The sequence below is a fragment of the Amblyomma mixtum genome, chromosome 8 (assembly GCF_055824585.1).
Source record: "Amblyomma mixtum isolate Tamu chromosome 8, ASM5582458v1, whole genome shotgun sequence".
Taxonomy (NCBI): Eukaryota; Metazoa; Arthropoda; class Arachnida; order Ixodida; family Ixodidae; genus Amblyomma; species Amblyomma mixtum.
In genome coordinates, this window is record NC_143019.1 from 141,969,539 (window position 1) to 141,987,622 (window position 18,084).

At 47.5% G+C, this 18,084-nt stretch overlaps 1 pseudogene; it reads left to right on the top strand.

Annotated features, from left to right (window-relative positions):
- Positions 1 to 17,500, top strand: part of LOC149334667 (uncharacterized) — a 67,007-nt pseudogene extending 49,507 nt beyond the window's left edge.
- The last annotated feature ends 584 nt before the right edge of the window (positions 17,501 to 18,084 follow it).

Consider the following 18,084-nt stretch of genomic DNA (forward strand, 5'->3'; position numbering starts at 1 on the left):
TTTATTATTTTTAAAGCCTGCTCACGCTTTCAGTTTTGCAACCTTTGATTTGGCTATCCTTCTATGGTCATGATGAAAACTCATCTCTTACAGACGAGAAGCATCCACACACGGCCTACTACAACTACACCGACTACAAGAACTGCATCATTACCATTATTCCGTACTACAAAGAAGACCGTGAGTAAGCCATCATGCACTGTGCACCTTGAGGAAGGATGTAGTTTAAGTATACGTCGATAGGGAAGCACTGGAATAGGCATACACAGTACGGATCGAAAGAACTGGCGTTATGATCGGTGCAGAAAAAATATTGTTTTTTAGCTATGAAACGCTCTGGTAAAGCGTGAAAAAATTAAGGCACCAGCAAGACTTATATCATAGTTTTCTTCTACGAATGCTTCAAAAATTTTGGGGCTTTGGATGGTTCAATCCGAAGGGAATTAGTGAGCATGATGCGATTCATGACAGTTGAAAGCACATTTATCAAGGAACATTTTAAACTTGGCGGACGTCAGCCCGGTTTGCGAGAGCAAGAGGATCACCTCGACATCACTTACCACGAGTTAGCATAACCAGACGTCAGGCCACCCGTGATGACCCGCTGTCGGGAGCGCATGTGCTACGAACTCCCGCCGTGTACGGCCTCCTCTTCCATGGCTGTCGAGGGTGCGTTCGTTCGTCCTTCCCTCCTCTCCATTCCCGGCGTGGTGGTGGTGGTGAAATCATTTATTAAATCATAGGGAGAGGTGTTGGGGGTCGTGACCTGAAGGGTCACGCCCTTACAACCACTAGGTGGGATGCCTAGACAGGTACCCCATTGGCGTTTGCCGCAGCCCGGGCGCGCTGCGATAAGGCCCTTTGGGCCTCGAGGGTGCAGCAACCGGACAGGGTCGCCTCCCAGTCCTCTCGGGTGGGGTTTGGGATAGGGGGTAGGGATGGGTTCTGCTGGCAGGCCCACACCATGTGGTAAGTGTCAGACACCTCCCCACAGTGTGAGCACCGCCCGTCGAATTGAGGATCGAAATGTTGCAGAGTTGCCGGGCGCAACATCGTGTTGGTGAGCAGGCGCAGGAGTACCCGCTCGTTGACCTTCCCCAGCCCTTTGCACGGGGTGGGAAGAGTTTGGTGCATGGATTTGTAATACTCGCATATTTCTTTAAAAGTATAAATCGGATTGAAATCAGTGTCCTGGTCGGCGTCGGGTCCCGTGGGAAATGCCCGGAGAGAGAGCGCGCGGGCGGCGGCGTCGGCTGCCTCATTTCCGTGGACGCCTTGGTGACCTGGAGCCCAAACGAGAGATCGGTGCGCGGGATCCGAGTCTCGGCTACAATTCTGGTAAATGCGATAAGCTAGGGGAGTAACCCACCCTTGCGTGACGTTACGGCAAGCCCCTCGCGAGTCGGTGATTATGTATTTGGAGGAGGTGTGAGAGGCTGCCAAAGCGATGGCAACCTCTTCTGCGTGAATTGCTGACTGGGCCTTGAAAGTAAGGGCGTCTACTGTTTTACCCTCGTGGACAACCGCGGCCCTGTACCATCCCCTGGGGTCCCGGCCGGACGCGTCCACGTAGAAGACTCCTGGTTTGCTCTGAAAATGGCGGTCCAAGGCTTCCGCCCGCGCCAGGCGCCTGCCATTATGATCCTCTTTGGACATATTGGTGGGGAGAGGCCGCACGTGGAGGGCGCGTCTCCAGTGTACGGGAAGGCGGCATCTCTCCTCTGTGAATTGAGTGTGCTGGATGTGAAGTCGGGCTAAAAGGCGGCGACCCGACCCTGTCTTTGTGAGACGAGTGTATTGGTTGTTGAGGTGGGCCTCCCGAAGCTCCCTAAAAGTGTTAACCATCCCCAGTGCCAAAAGGCGGCTGGTAGAGGTAGAGACCGGGAGGTCCAGCGCTCGTTTCTTGATTTTGCGGAGGATGACCTCGAGGGCATCCTCCTCCTGTTTCCGCAGGTGGAGATAGGGAGTCGAATGCAAGATTCGACTGGACACGAATGCGTTCGCCAGCCGCAAGGCGTCTTTGCATCGTAACCCACCGCGCTTGTTGGAAACTCGGCGGACCATGCGGCCCACCTGGTCCCCCACCTGCCGGAGCTTGGCGGGTGTTGTGTCGCAGCGTCGCTGGTTGTGTATGAAAAGTCCGAGGACTCTGATTTCCTTGGATTCGCGAATGGGACCGCTTTGCAACGAGAGATTGATTTGGGTCGAGCATCGAGCATGTGCGCGAGGGACGCAAATGCACGAATTCCGATTTCTGCGGGGAGCATTGCAGACCACAGTCTCGAGCATAGCGGTCCACTATGCTGGCGGCCGTTTGCAGGCTGGTCTCCATATCCCCCAGGCGCCCTTGCGTAGCCCAGATGGTGATGTCGTCGGCGTACAGCGCGTGCTGGACCCCTTCGACCGCACCCAGTAGGGCGGGTAGGCGCATCATGGCAATGTTGAATAGCAGAGGGGACAGCACCGCGCCTTGTGGAGTCCCCCTCGTGCCGAGCAGGAAAGGTCCGTGCTCTTCGTCCTGTATTCTGATGTAGGATAGTCTGTCCGTGAGAAATTGTTTAACGTAATTGAAGGTATTGGTGCCGCAGTGAGTTTAACTCAAATGTGTGAGTATGATCTCGTGAGTTACGTTATCGAACGCTCCTTTCAGGTCGAGCGCAAGGACTATTTTGTCGTTTTGGGGGTGTGTAATGGGGTTCAAGATTTCGCGGTCGAGTTGGAGCAGGACATCCTGTGCGGATCTATGTGGGCGAAATCCGAACATAGTGTCCGCGAAGGTGTTGTGTTGTTCGAGGTACTCGGACAGCCGATCCCGCACCATCGTCTCCATCAATTTGCCCACACACGAGGTGAGAGAGATGGGGCGGAGGTTGTCCGTGTCGATCGGTTTTCCGGCCTTCGGGATGAAGGTGACAAGGGCCGTTTTCCAGTCAATGGGGAGCGGGGTTTCCCCCGTCCATATCGCATTGATGTATTCTAGAAGGCACTGGTATGCTGAATCAGGAAGGTTCGCCAAAAGTTTGACGGTGACCTTGTCCCGGCCCGGCGTGGTGCCCCTCTTCATTTTGGCCAGACCCGCCCGCAGATCGTGAAGCTGGAAAGGCTTATCCAACTCCGAGTTTTCTCTGCCAGCGTAGGAGTAGGCCGATCTGCGGGCGTCCTGAGTTGTGCACAGGTAGCGATCCCGGAGCGCCTGTGCCAACTGCGTTGTATTTCCTTGGAATGAGTGCATGGCTTTGTGTAGTTGCTTCTGCGTTTCTGTACGGGTATGTGTTGGGTTGATGAGGGCTCGGAAGAGCCGCCACGTGTTGCGGCTCGACATCTGCCTCGCCGCCGTGTTGCAGCGGTCTACCCAGTTTGAGTCAGCGAGTTGGGCCGCGTACTCAGCTGCCTGCCGGGTGAGGTCCGCAATCATCATCATCATCATCATTTAATGGCCCTTAAAGACCCCTGGCGGGGTATTACATAAGGGGGGGGGCGAACATCGAAGCAAGTAATGACATTATTAGGTCAAAAAAATACATATACAAAAAAAGTACAGTAAAACAGTGAAAAAAAAACTGAAAAAAAGTATACAGTGAAGAAAAAGTATACAGTGAAACAATCGTTGCTTGGGGAAGAGAAAAAAAAAGAAAAACACGTTTATAAATCAGGCAGACAGGTGCAGTAGTATATCAAACAATCATAACATAAAAATAAAACGCAAAGGCAACAGTTACCCACATTGGGATTTCAAGTGCAATGACAGCATTTGGCGGAATTTCAGAGCATCGCGTTCAGTGACAATTAATTCGGGTAGTGAATTCCATTCATTAATGGCAAGAGGCAGAAATGACTTGTTAAATGCGTTTGAGGAGCCATGAAGTCTTAGGATGCTCATGGAGTTGAAAAGACGGCGTGATGTTCGGAGGGGAGGGAGCAGAAGGGAGTGTCGAAGTGAGGGAAAACAATAGTACAATTTATGGAATAATGATAAACGGGCAATTATACGCCTATGCGCGAGAGGCTCGATGTCGGCAGATAATTTTATTTTGGTAATGCTAGAGCGGGTGTCATAGTTGGAGGAAATAAAGCGGGCTGCACGGTTTTGGACGGCTTCTAGGCTGGCTATTAAGTAGGCTTGATGTGGGTTCCATATTGGGGATGCAAATTCAAGTTTGCTACGGACGAAAGTTTTGTAGGCTAGGCTGCGAATGGAAGAAGGGGAGAAACTGAGGTTGCGTCTGATAAAGCCGAGTGTTTTAGATGCATCAGCAGCAATCTTCGTGATGTGCTCGGACCAAGTGAGGTTGCTCGTGATATGGATGCCAAGATACCGGTATGATTCGGCTTTAGTAAGGATGGTTGAACTGAGTGAATAAGCGTAGTCGATATTAGTGCGCTTGCGTGATACCTGCATGTATTTGCATTTCGTTACGTTGAGCGTCATTAGCCATGTGGAACACCAGCTTTCAATCCTGTTTAGGTCGCTTTGGAGCAATTCCTGATCATTGTTAGTAGTTATGCGGCGGTACAGGACGCAGTCATCTGCGAAAAGACGAATTGTCGATGAAATGTCGGAAGGAAGATCATTGATGAAGATTAAAAATAAAAGTGGGCCGAGCACCGAGCCCTGAGGCACACCAGAGAAAACTTTTGTTGTGGGAGAATTGTCATTATCGATAGCAGTGAATTGAGAGCGATCAGTTAGGAAGCAGCGAAACCATTTTAATATCAGGGGATCGAGGCATAAGCATGAAAGTTTAGCTAAAAGGCGTTGGTGGGGTACACGATCAAATGCTTTTGAAAAATCAAGGTAAATGACGTCTGTCTGGAATGAAGAATCTAAGTTTAGGTTAAGGTCGGTAGTGAATTCGAATAGTTGGGTTTCGCATGAGTAACCGGATCGGAAGCCGTGCTGATTGGAAAAAAAGAAAGAGTTAGAATCAAGGTGAGATGCGGTTTGTGAATATATAATATGCTCTAATAGTTTGCATGCAATGCAGGTTAAAGAAATTGGACGGTAGTTGGACGGATCATGACGGTTGCCTGCTTTAAAAACTGGTACTACTCGACTTAGCTTCCAGTCGTCCGGAATTAAGCTGGTAGCAATAGATTGATCAAAGATTATTTGCAAAATTTGACTGGAGATTTCCTTGGTGCATTTCAGTATCTTAACTGGTATATTGTCTGGTCCCGGGGCACTTGATACTTTAAGTTTTTCGATGAGGCCTCCAATACCGTTAGCTGTTATAGTAACAGGCGGCATTTGCGAAAATGAAAACTTCGATACAGGAGGAATGTCTGAAGTAGATTCATTGGTGAAAACCGAGGAGAAATAAGAGTTCATTACAGCACTGCGTTCGCCTGATGCGACCACAGAGCCATCCGGGTTAACCAAGGAGATGTGATGCGTAGACCTATTACCTGGCGTAAGGAGATTCCAGAATTTCTTTGGATTGGAGCGCATGATTTCTAGCAAGTCCTGGTGGTAAAATTTCTTTTTTGAGCTTCGTAAAAGTCTCGTGTATTCGCAAAGACACGCGAAATACTTATCCCACCTTGAGACACCGGGAGAATGCTTTGCAAGACGGAAAAGACGTTTTTTTTTCATTAAAAGTTTTCTGAGGGCATTGGAAAACCAAGGTTTGCTGGCATCACCTCGAATGCGTACGAGGGGTACATATAGATGAATAAGTGATATTAATTTTTGTTTGAAGAGCAACCAGTTATCATTGACGGTTCTTGTGGAAGAGGACATACGAAAGTGATGGAAAAACTTTTCTAGCTCAGCAATGATACTTGGAACATCGGCCTTATTATAGTCACGAATGAATTTAACTGAAGGTTGACGAGTAGCGATGGGTATAGATAAGTTAAACAACAAGGTACAATGATCGCTGAAGCCCGGAATGGATGATAATGACTGGACACATTCAGGATCTGAAACACGAACAAGGTCGAGGGTATTGTTTAGGCGAGTTGGAGTGTGAACTGTTTGCACAAGGTTAAAGGTAAGAACTAAGTTTAGAAACTCACTCGATTGGCCAGAATGTGCGGATAAGTTGTACCAGTCAATATCAGGAAAGTTGAAATCGCCGCATAGTAAGTAAGTTGCATGGGGATAACGGGTATTAAGGTCGAGTAGTATTGAGTACAGTTCATTAACAAATGATATGTCGCTGTCTGGAGGACGATAGCATGCAAGCAATATGACTGTGCTAGAAGGAAGCAATAACCTTATCGCAACGATTTCATGATTGCAGATGGGCAAAAGAGGAAAAGAAGGCGTGCTCGATTTTACAAAAACCAATACACCACCTCCTCTCCGCATCACCCTATCGCGTCTGTGGACCGTGAAAGATCGCGTATCGTGCAGCAGCTCTTCATTCGAGATGTCCGAGGTCAGCCACGATTCAGTAAATATAGCTATATCAGTATCGCTATCGTTTAGGAAGGCTTCAACGGCATCTTTTTTGGGCAGATAGCTGCGGACGTTGGAAAGTAGAACTGCTAAGGTTTGATAACTCGGGGCTGCGTATGTCACTTGTGGTGACTGACGAAGTAGGTGTGGCGGAGGCCGATGAGCGGATGGCAAACGCTATAACTTCACTTCTTGGACAGAATCTGTTTCAGAGTTATAAATAAATTGACGGTCATTCATCAGGAGCTTGTCGAAACGGATCTTAAATGTGGTGCTTCTTCCTTGGGCGTAAGAATAAAGCTTACTTCTGGCCATTCGCACACGTTTTGAGTAATCTTCGCGAATTGCAAAAGAATTGCAAGTCCGCAATGCGCGCTTTGAGCTTCTTGTTGTGTTTCTGGCGCTTCCAGCGGCGCGTGAGGCCGCGGCGCGCTTCCCAGAGATGGAGGAGGTGGTTGTCCACGTCCGTGACCACCTCGGTGAGCTGTATCTGCTTCTCGTGAGAGCGAAGGTGCGATATGACTGACCGGGACCAGTTTGCGTATCCCTGCTCTGTGATGTTCGTGTTGGTGTCGGACGGGAAATTTTGGCGAAAGGTGGTCCAATTGGGGATGCGTGCTATTGTGGTAGGGCGCTTTAGGGAGCGTGTATAAACAGTGGTGTTGATGATGCAGTGGTCGCTGCCGAGGGTATCCTCAGTGTTGATCCAGTCTGCGTGTCTTATGTTGCGAGTGAAGGTGAGGTCCGGGCATGTGTCTTGGGTCACCGAGTTGCCTACGCGAGTAGGAAATGCCGGGTCGGTGTGGAGGGTGAGGCCCAGTGTGGACGCCAACTCCGCCAGCATGCGTCCGCGCACTTCCTCCTTACGATATCCCCATAGCTGGCTAGGGGCGTTGAAGTCGCCCACAATCAGCAGGGGGTCGCGACCCGCCTCTTTAAGTGCACGGCTAAAGAGGTCCGCGAAGGTCACTCGCTTCAGTTTCGGGGAGCAGTATACATTAAGTACGTGCACTGGAGGATCCGATCGGCGAAGGGGAAGGATCCTTACCATGGCGTACGAGTACGGTATGTTGAGATCGAGGTCGATTTCGGTGGCTGTGTACGACTTGTGTACGAGGAGACACGACGAGGGGTCTCGCTGGAACGTCACGTAGTTAGTCAATTTCGCCGCCGCTCCTGGCTCCTGGAGGGCGACCACGGCGGGTAAAGCCTCGAAAGTTTCTAGGTAGAGGCGCAGGTTCGCGCGTTTCTGGCGAGCCTTGAAGCCTCTGCAATTCCATTGCGTTACGGTTACCAACGTGTGTGTTTCCCGGCGTGGCGTCACTCGCCAGTCGACTTCTGCTGTCATGTTCCCTCCAATGCATAAACACCAACCCGCCCAGTTTTGCGTTATTGCGCATCAAGCAGGTCGCATTAAAACCCCAGAGCCTGCTGCGGATATCGGTCTCTGTGGGAAGCAGGGTTCACAAACAGGAGGGAGAGAATTCCTGTGGTGGCGTTGATAATGCTGATATATGGCCTCTAAATTTAGTTAATGCCGCGGGGCTCAGGTAGGTATATAAACTCGAGCCTTGATGCCCGAGTCTTGTGTTCCATGGCTCATACATGACTTTCTCTGACCTACTGAGATGTCGCGCTAGTTTAATCACTGGTGTCACCAATAGCAAAACGTAAGTAACTTTTACGCATGACATGGCGGTAGTATAGTGAATAAACTGAACTTGTATTGCGTAAGCCATGGAGTCAATGAATGTTGCGTAGTTTAAAGGGATACTGAACCAAACTTTTGGAGCTGCTCTTTTACATGTAAACAAGAGCTTGACAGCTAAAATTGATAAATGCGACAAGCATTTTAGCACAAAAAGGCGGATAGCACGTTTTTTTTTTCAAGATTTATTGCCGTACCGTTGCACCTGGGGGCCGCCTGTGGAAGACTAGACGTCATAACACCCGCGCGCACACTGTTCCTGGAGGAGCACGATTGCCATCGCTACTCGCGGGTTTTGCCAGTTTTGCGTCGGCAGCGTCCAATGTGGGGAGCCTTACCGCTTGGTCTACCCAAACTTCAGTGCGACATCGCGCTTCGAGTGACACGACCGGTTGGCTGTCGGACGAGGGTGTCATGACATCACGCTGTTCACCTGACGCCGGTCGGGAGGGCTTCGCGCGCTCATAAAACATCAAAAAATGAAACCATCAGCTGAAAAATATGCGAAGTGATGACTAGATTTCGGTGTAATCACATTCCGAGAGTCTATTTTCAGCGTTTTTGTTGTTCTAAGATTTTCTAATTCTAAGATTTTGCTTCAGTATCCCTTTAACGCATCGCTATAAGCATAGAAGCCATAGCGCCGTACTGCAGCACCGCCGCTGCCCCTGAATTGTTCGGCATGCATATCCTTCCTGTAAGACAAGTACCGAATATTGGGAAAAATATTATAATTGTATTCTTTTAGATTCCATTACTGTTCTAGTTATATTGTATTGAGTTTTTAGCTAAGCTATTTGTATTCGATTCCATAGCAAAGCTGCACCTTTTCCAATCAGATTAAAATTTGCAAACCGTACTACTCGCACAGACCTACACAATAGCTACAAGCTGCCGTGTCTATCAGGAAAAGATCGGACAGCTGAAAACAAACTTGTTTTATCTTGTGGTTTTATTTATGTTCGCGTTACTTGACTAGGGCGTGAAAGCAACTTCTGCTTTAATAACAATTAAAGCGCTGCTTCTCGACACTGTGACACTGAAGAAAGGACGTCCCAGCGCGAGTTTTTTTCTGAGTGTCATAGCGAAATTGATTTGCCTTTGATATGGGCGCCTGCGGTTTTGATTCTCCATACTGAACTACCCTTTGCAAAAATATTTCACTCATATTGCCCATAACCCCACCACCTTACAGTCGGGTGGCGACATGCGATTCGTTCACTTCGTTTCCCACTCCCTGTGAGGGGAAGCTTCTTGCTGGATATGTGATTTTGTTCGACGCCCGCTGAAGGCGCAGCCAGGTGAAGAGGTGCGCAGGCGGCATACTTAGTGGCAGCTTCTGTTTCACATAAAGAGAAGGCTACAGTTGGGCAGCCTTCGCAACTGTGGTGTTCCTCCAAATAGTTCGGCCGCATGACCTAACCACCTGGCACGTTGCTCTCTCAGCTGTAGCATCATCAATCAGCGCTAGTGCAGCTGGCGCCGTCTACGGATCCTTGATGTAAGAAGGCTCGCATGTCAAATTCGTTTTAATCAAAAGAGCCGTTTTTCTTCACTTTGTAATCTTGAAAGCTAGCATTGTGATAGAGCGCACGTTGTTCGGATAGCCTGTCAATGATGGTAAATAAAAGGGGCTACTGCGCAAAAAGACATGGACAAGAAGGTAATACAACAAGCGCTTGTTCTGTTACCTTCTTGTCCGTGTCTTTTTGTGCGCATTAGCCCCCTTTTATTTACCATCATTCGTGTGATCAATATGCTTACAATAACGAACGTTGGCACTATCCCAGGTACCACAAGTAATTAGCCCAACATTGGAAATGGATGGTTTCACTGTGGTCTTTTGTAGAACCGGCCTTTGCCAATACATTTCCAATATCAGGCATAATACCTGTGCCGCTTAGAGTATATTCGAAAGCAAGCAAATAACTGCAAGAGGGCCCTACATCCAGCAGCTTAGTCTCAAAGACCGAGCTGTAGGTCGGTAGCTTCCGTCCGATTTCGAGAAAAAAGCTGTCGCGCAGTAGCAGAGCACAATAAATTCAGGGGGCACTTTGACTGTCTAAAGTGGGTAGAGGCGGAAGCGTTTTCCGCACCACCTTCGCTGTTTCTGTGGCACTGGTGGCGTCACATATATTTGAGTACTAATTACTAAGTGATTGGAAATCACTAATTAATTGTTAATTACTGATTAATGCCTGAATACTAATTAACTGCTAATTAATGACGCTTAAGCTTCGTCTTTAGGAGTGGAACGCGACAGCGCATTGTAACGCTGCCAGGGAGTCCACGGAACGCCACCACCCGTTCGGCGCGATGCCTTGCCCTTTGAACGCAACGCTTTTTGAGGAAAGGAAGTGGCGCAGTAATTCTCTGTCATCTCGGTGGACACCTGAACCAACTGCTCCACACTGGAGTCCCAAAGGGCTCTGGTCAAGCGGGCGCGAGACGGGGCCTCGTCGTGCGGTGTCCCGAAATAAGGATACCGACCATGCAGCAGGGTTTTTTTATGCGAAGCATACTGCTAGAGCTACCACTCACGCCGTCGCCGTGGGACCCCCACGTGACACCGTGACGTCACACCACGTGACATCTTGACGTCACACCACGTGACATCGGATGAGACAGCCGGCCTCCACCTCGCGCCGTCGCCGTGGGACCCCTAGCCGTCACGCCACGTGACACCGTGACGTCACACCACGTGACATCGGATGAGAGAGCCGGCCCCCACCTGCCCTAAATCCCGCCAATCTATGGCAATAAAGTTGTTTCTCTCTCTCTCTCCACCTCGCGCCGTCGCCGTGGGACCCCTAGCCGTCACACCCGCGCATTCCCGCGCATTTCGAACGCGCGTTCACACTCGGTGTAGGTGAAACGCTCGCTCCACCGGGCAGGCAGACGCGGCTTCCGTGGCAATCCAGGCGCCCACCCAACGCGCGTCTCGCGGTTAGTCGGCGTTCCGCTGTAGCCATGCCGTTGTCTTCCCCCACGACGAAGGCCTCTAGTGGTTGTATTAAAATGACCAAGTATTCAACCAAGGAAACCCATGTATTACCAAGCCTAGCCACTAATATGCTTCGCATTCCCCAGGCTTAGCCAAGCTGAGCCTCAGCAATTTTTTTTACCCTGAAGCTCTCTTTGATTAAAGTTTTTCACCACCACCACCACCACCACCACCATAGAGGAAGGGAGGAAGTGGGAGTGATAGAAGATAGATAAAGAGGAGCCGTAATGAAGAAAATGAAAATTGTATTTGAGGAAAGGAAATTACGCAGTCACTGTCTCACAAAATTCAGGGGGGCACTTTTTTGACGTAAAGTGTGGTCACTGATGTGTGGTTAAGATGTTAAGCTTCGCCCCTAAGAGCGGAACGCGACAGCGTCTTGCAACGCTGCCAAGGAGTCCATACAACGCCATCGCCCATTCGGTTCTACGCCTCGCTCGTCGGTAAATTGGTTTTTGAGGAAAGGAAATGTATCTGTCTCTCATTTGTCGGTGGACACCTAAACCTCGCCGGAAAGGAATGGAGGAGGATGAGAGTGAGTGAAGACACCGTATTCACTAGACGCGCCTTTATTCATTCCAAACCATCGAGCTGGCATGGCGGAGTGGATAGCATGCTCGTCTCTCACGCCGAAGACCGGGGTTCGATTCCTGAGCTCGACCAATTTCTTAATCGGTTTTATTTATTTATATGGCCTGACTAGTAAAGATAATTAGGTAATTAAGCAATTAACTAAGCTCAGTCCCACTTACTTGGAGCATCACTATACGATTGGTTGCATGGTTACTAACCCCGTTTGCAATTCGCGCACTGTGACGTCACGACCGTTTCCACCAATTGAAAAGCGTGACATTTTCTGTCGACAACTGCTGCTTACAACGATGAGACATTAAAGGCTTCCGCCTGAAAACCCCGCCTCGTGCCACTCGAGGTAGTGCTTGGTCTTTGCGGTTATTTGTGACATCGCCAACACTCTTCCACAAGTCTGCAGCGCTCGAACGGCGCACCGGGGAAGTATACCTTTGTCATTTAAGAGCGTAATAATGCTCTAAACAAGACTATGTCGCGCATGTGCACCGCCATACACATTGCCATAGATCGTGTTCAGCTCCTCACGTCTTTCAAAGCTGCATCGGTCTCGTAAGGCAGCGCCAGTGTTCATATGCGCACAGCAAAGCCCACAGTTCGCGACCTCTAGACAAGCCCATGGGCGACTGTACTCCACTCCTCCATCAATGTTTTTCTTCCAACAAGCCACACGATTGCGCAGTTCCCTCCGTGTGACTTTCTCACGCCGACAAGCGCACATGCGGCGGCGGAATCTCCAAAGCCTTCTCCACTCCCCAGCTCTGAATGGTCCTGTGATGTTCTCTTCCACGCACGCCGCCTACGGCATTCGGTCCTTCTGATGCCCCTGCACCTAGTGGTAGCCGGTAAAAATAAATAAAACAGCTAGACGATGCTGGCCGCCCAAACTATGTCATTCATGGTTGGCTTCGTGATTGGGGTCAGTCGAAAGAGATATGTAGGGAGAAATACAGAGTTGTAAACAATGATAAAAGGCAGAAGAGAGCACCGAAGTAGAAGAGGGAGGTTAAAGCTCTCGCAACGTACGTGCTAACATTTGTACTCACAAACACGCGAACAAAACAAAATAAGTAAAAACTACAGCGTATTAATTGTGTTATTACAGTCCAGCACGTGGAACAGCATCTCCCTCTAATGAAAAAGGTGCAGCACCCAAACTAAACGCTTGACTTCTACTCTTAAATAAACTCATTCTTTCTCTCGCTCTACGCTTTAGAGATAAATCATGTTTCACTCTGCATAAAAAAATCTATAAAACAAGATAATAATAATAATAATAATAATAATAATAATAGTTTATTTTTCCTGTTTTACAAGGAAAGGAGCAGCCGCGAAAAAGCTGCTTCAGAGAGCAGCTTGACGGGGCGACTGCACTCTTACTGACGGCATTTGGCAGCGCAGGATAAATGAACTGACTGAATTTTTATATCAATAAATTAAAATTGAATGCAATTCGAGTTAAAGTACGAAAGAAATCAAAGTGCATCATGTACAAATCACTAAATGAGGACATAGACAAACTGTTCATAAAACATTTGACGGAATTGTTGTACGGAAACAACTGTAAAATCTTTCCGACTATTGCGTGAGTGCTGATTGAGTAAAACTGGAAGCCTGTTACGAAGCATCTGCTTGCCATAGTTTGTGCGACAGCCAGTGATATGCCTAACGTTCTTGATTTCGGACCTTATGTGTATTAATGTTCTGTTGAAGCGCCGCTAATAGCAATAAAGATGAAGTGACCTTGAGCGTTAAAACATTGCTACTACGCTGTATCCCATCGTTTCAACACTATGGGGCTGCACTACTTACCACCTGCTGTTTCAATAGATCGCATCGTTTTTGTGTCCGTTTTATTTCCACTTAGAATTACTTGGGACTGTTCCTAGATCGAACAAATTTTCTGGTGAGGGGCTGCCTTCGTTCCTATGAATGGAAGAGCCCAGCACCAATAGCAAAGTGGCGCAATGTCTCGAGTGGGCTTGTACGAAATTACACATTAAAACATGCCTGATCATGCGCCTAAAAACTTAGGGGCAAAGTTACTGTCCTGAAAAGTAATGGCAAAGCGACGGCGGCATTATAGCACGACAATGTTTAAAGCTGGGCCGGCATACGTTTTTGATTCGAGCTTATACCTGCAAGATATCAAATACCGAGTGCAGCTTCGGCATACACAGCTTGCGTCCGCTGAACGAACAGATGTTCTGAAAAGTAATTTACGGTGCTTGTAAGAAAACCAAAGCGCAGTCTGGCCAGTCATGCCGCAATAATTCCGGTGCGACGAAACATCCATGCCCGGGAAAATAACAGGAAAGTTTAGAGCATACAACTCGCAGACAACAAAACGTAGTAGACGCGGCACAGCGCAACTAATTCCGCTCCGTCGTCGCCGTCGGGTTGGTTGCAAGTGGTTGCAAGTGGTTGCAAACTGCCCGCAGTGGCAGGTGGTAACCCGCAAATTGGACTGCCAGCAAAACTGCCCTCCTTAGCCGGCAGCAGTTAAACATTGGTCGCGAGGGGCTGCTCAGCAAGAGCAAACCTGCGTCTCACATTTATTTATTTTATTTATACAGAATACCCCTAAAGGCCCTCGAGAGGGTATTACATGGGGGGGGGGGGGCACAGGCAATTGAACAGAATAAAACAAAACCACAAATATAAAACAAACAACAAAAGCACAAATAAGACACTTTGGATGACATAAGTAAGGAAAAGAATCAATCAAAAGCACAAATAAGACACTTTGCATGACATAAGTAAGCAAAAGAAACAAAAGAATGGCAGCGCGGCAAAGAACGAAGATTACTGCAGTATTAAAATTATAAAAACAGAACACTAATACAATGAATCTTTTTACTAACAAACCCTGCAAAAAAGGAAGCCATGAACAAATAAAATAACAATGTATGCGAAGAGTTAAGCAGTAGTTATTGAAGATATAAGTTTAAAATATTTATCAGGATCAGTGGTGGTTGCGATATGTGAAGGCAGAGTGTTCCAGTCAGATATTGTGCGTGGTAAGAATGAATGCGCATAGATAAATGTTCTGCACGTGAAACGTCTAACTTTAAAAGGATCATCGCGGCGGTCAAAAATCGAAGGAGGCAAAGAAAAAATGTCGTTATGAAGTGATGGATGATGATAAAGTTTATGGAAAAGTGATAGTCGTGCAATTTTACGGCAGAGACATAAATCCTGGAGACCTGCGCGTTTCTTTAAGGCTGTGATGCTGATGCTGTGATGAATAATCGCAGTAAATAAAACGAACGGCGCGGTTCTGCAATGATTCAATGTTATTTATTAGGTAAGATTGGTAAGGGTCCCAAACAGCCGAGGCATATTCAATTTTAGGTCGAATTAGAGTGGTATAGGCATGAGCACGGAGGTGAGGAGGAGCATGCTTTAGGTCATGTTTTAAGAGACCTAATGACCGATTAGCAGATGCAAGCATAAGGTTAATATGGTGGTTCTATGCTAAGTCTGAATGAAGGTGAAGTCCTAAGTACTTATACGTGGTGACTAGCTCAAGTGAGCTATTATTTAAGGAGTATGGTGTTTGAATTCGAGACTTTCGGTTAGTAAAAGACATCAATTTAGTTTTTGAATGATTAAGTTGCATAAGCCAGGTTGAGCACCATGCTGTTACTTAATCCAGGTCAGATTGAAGGGATTGGCAATCGGTGTTAGAATAAATTTTGCGATAAATTACACAATCATCAGCAAAAAGTCTGAAATGAGAAGAAATGGAATCCGGTAAATCGTTGATAAATATTAGGAAAAGTAAGGGGCCAAGCACACTTCCTTGTGGGACGCCAGAGTGTACTTGGCTGAAAGACGAATTGTGGTTATTGACAGTTGTAAATTGAGACCTGGAAAAGAGAAAATCTTTAACCCATGCAATGACAAGAGGGTGAATATTAAGCAGTGCTAGTTTCATTAATAACCGGTTGTGAGGTACTCTGTCGAAAGCTTTAGAAAAATCAAGAAATATGGAGTCTACTTGAATGCCAGCATCAATCGATGAGTGTATGTCTTGAATGAATCCGGCAAGTTGCGTTTCGCATGAGTAGCCTTTACGGAACCCATGTTGATATTCAAAGATAATGTTATGTTCTTCAAGATAGTTAATTACCTGTGAGTGAATTACGTGTTCAAGAAGTTTGCAAACAGTGCTAGGTAATGAAATGGGCCGGTAATTTTGTGGTGAGGAACGATCGCCAGATTTGAAAACTGGCACAACTTTAGCTAGCCGCCAGTCCAGAGGAATCACGCCTGATGATAGAGATTGTGAAAAAACAGCGGACAAGATGCGATGAATACCATCAGATGAATTTTTGAGTATTTTGTTATTAAAGCCAAGGTGGTCTGATGCTGATGTTGTTTTAAGCTTCCCTAGTAAGGATAAGATACCGGTCTCACTGAGGCATATTTCGGACATTGATGTATTAGCAGTGCTGACAGAAATAGGTGGTAGAGGCGGATCTTCACGGGTAAAAACGGATGTGAATGCGTTATTGAAAAGTTCGGGGCATTCGGCCACTGGAACACTGCTGCCTTCCGCGTTGGTAAGAGTAATGTCAGGATGATTAGCGGGGTTTATTATCTGCCAGAACTTCCGTGGATTGTTTGTTAGCATTGCCGGTAGGTCGTGTGTGAAGAAGTGCCTACGTGCAGATATCAACTCAGACTGATATTCCTTATCACATAGTTTGTACCGTTGCCAAGATTCGGAGTGTCTGTTCTTGTTGGCTTGTCTGTAAAGGCGCTTTGTCTTGTTATTAAGGCGACGTAGATGCCTATTAATCCAAGGCGCTGTGTTAGTGGAAGGGATACTGATGACGGGTATGAATCTGTCAATGAGAGTAGCAAGTTTCCCGCTGAACAGGTTCCAGTTCGTTTCCAGGGAGCGTGACGAAAAATCGTGAAGAAAATGATCAGCAAAGACTGACAACTGAGCGTTTATTTCACCGAAGTTTGCTCTGTTGTAGCACCTTATTTGTTTAGTACGAGTTACCTTTTTATGGGGCACAAAATTCAGGTTACCCGTGATTACGGAATAGTCGGAAAGGCCTTCTAAGAGCGCAATGTTGGAGCAAAGGTAAGGATCACTTGTCAAGGTAAGATCGAGAATATTGGCTGTAGTGGCGGAACGACGCGTAGGTTCAGAAATAAGTTGTTGCCCCCACTGATGGCTTTGTATGAAATAGCATCCTGTCGGGGCAGCGGCGTACCACTCAACCGCTGCACCACTTCGCCAAAAGTGTTATGAGGATTCCCAGTGATCTGAATAAAGAATTTCTGATTCGGTATATATGGCCATGGGCTGCTTCACGCGGTAGAGTTCTTAATGAGTACTTCAAGCGTTCCATCCTGTTTTTGCGCTCAGCATTCCTTTCCTAATAAGTATGCGCCACCTAGCTTGAAAGAATCTTCTGCGGGGAGAATTTCTCCTCGACTCTTTATACATTCGGTTTTATTTCTTTCCGATGGCCCGTACATATTCCAGAGATAGGCTACAATACACAATCATATGTAGGCCAAATATATGCACCTCATTGCTGTCAATACCGATGCACTTCATTTTTCTTTCTTCTTTCAGTGTGCATGATGTTGATTAACCCAGCGTCCGTGGACACCATTCCCCAAGACTGCACGGAGGAGTATGAAGACACATGCAGCGTCAAGGTTCAGGACTATGACAAGGAAAAATGCGGCGAGCTGGCCAGGAGCGCTGTGCCTCCTTTGAAATAAGCACAAATTGAGAGAGCGCCATAAACTGCTTCCTAAATGCGCATTTTTTCTCCTTCTTTGCTCGTAATGGCAGCCGCCAATGCACACATTATGTTAAAGCTCACGTGAATGCAGTAACTGTGCTTTCTAAGGAAAAAGTACGAGGCGCACTTAAGTCTCTTAACGTGCGGAAAAGCGAAAGCTGGGTGCGATCCGCCACCTGCGCCATCTGTTGGGCCACCACCATGCACAGCGACGAGGGGGGGGGGGGAGGGGTGCATTCAGTGGGTGCCGCATGATGGTGCTGCGGCTGCCCGCTAAGCACGGAGAAAATCGACCGGGAACAGAGGAAATTTGGTACTCGCATGGTTGCGACATGGGTAATGAATATGTAGCATGAGTACATATCTCTAAGATACGTTTTTAAGAACTGTGCATTCACTAGACGCGCCTTTATTCAGATTGAAACGAAGTGTAGCGGAACCATGGTTGCTCCCTGGCAAATGTGAAATTAAGATTTAGCCTGTGCTGACGATAATGCCCTCTTTTGTTCTGACCAAAAGCGTGTACTCGACGCATTACATTTGAGTGAACGTTCTTTGCTGAAACGTAGCTTCTCCTCTCTACAGAGGCACTTGCCAATACAGC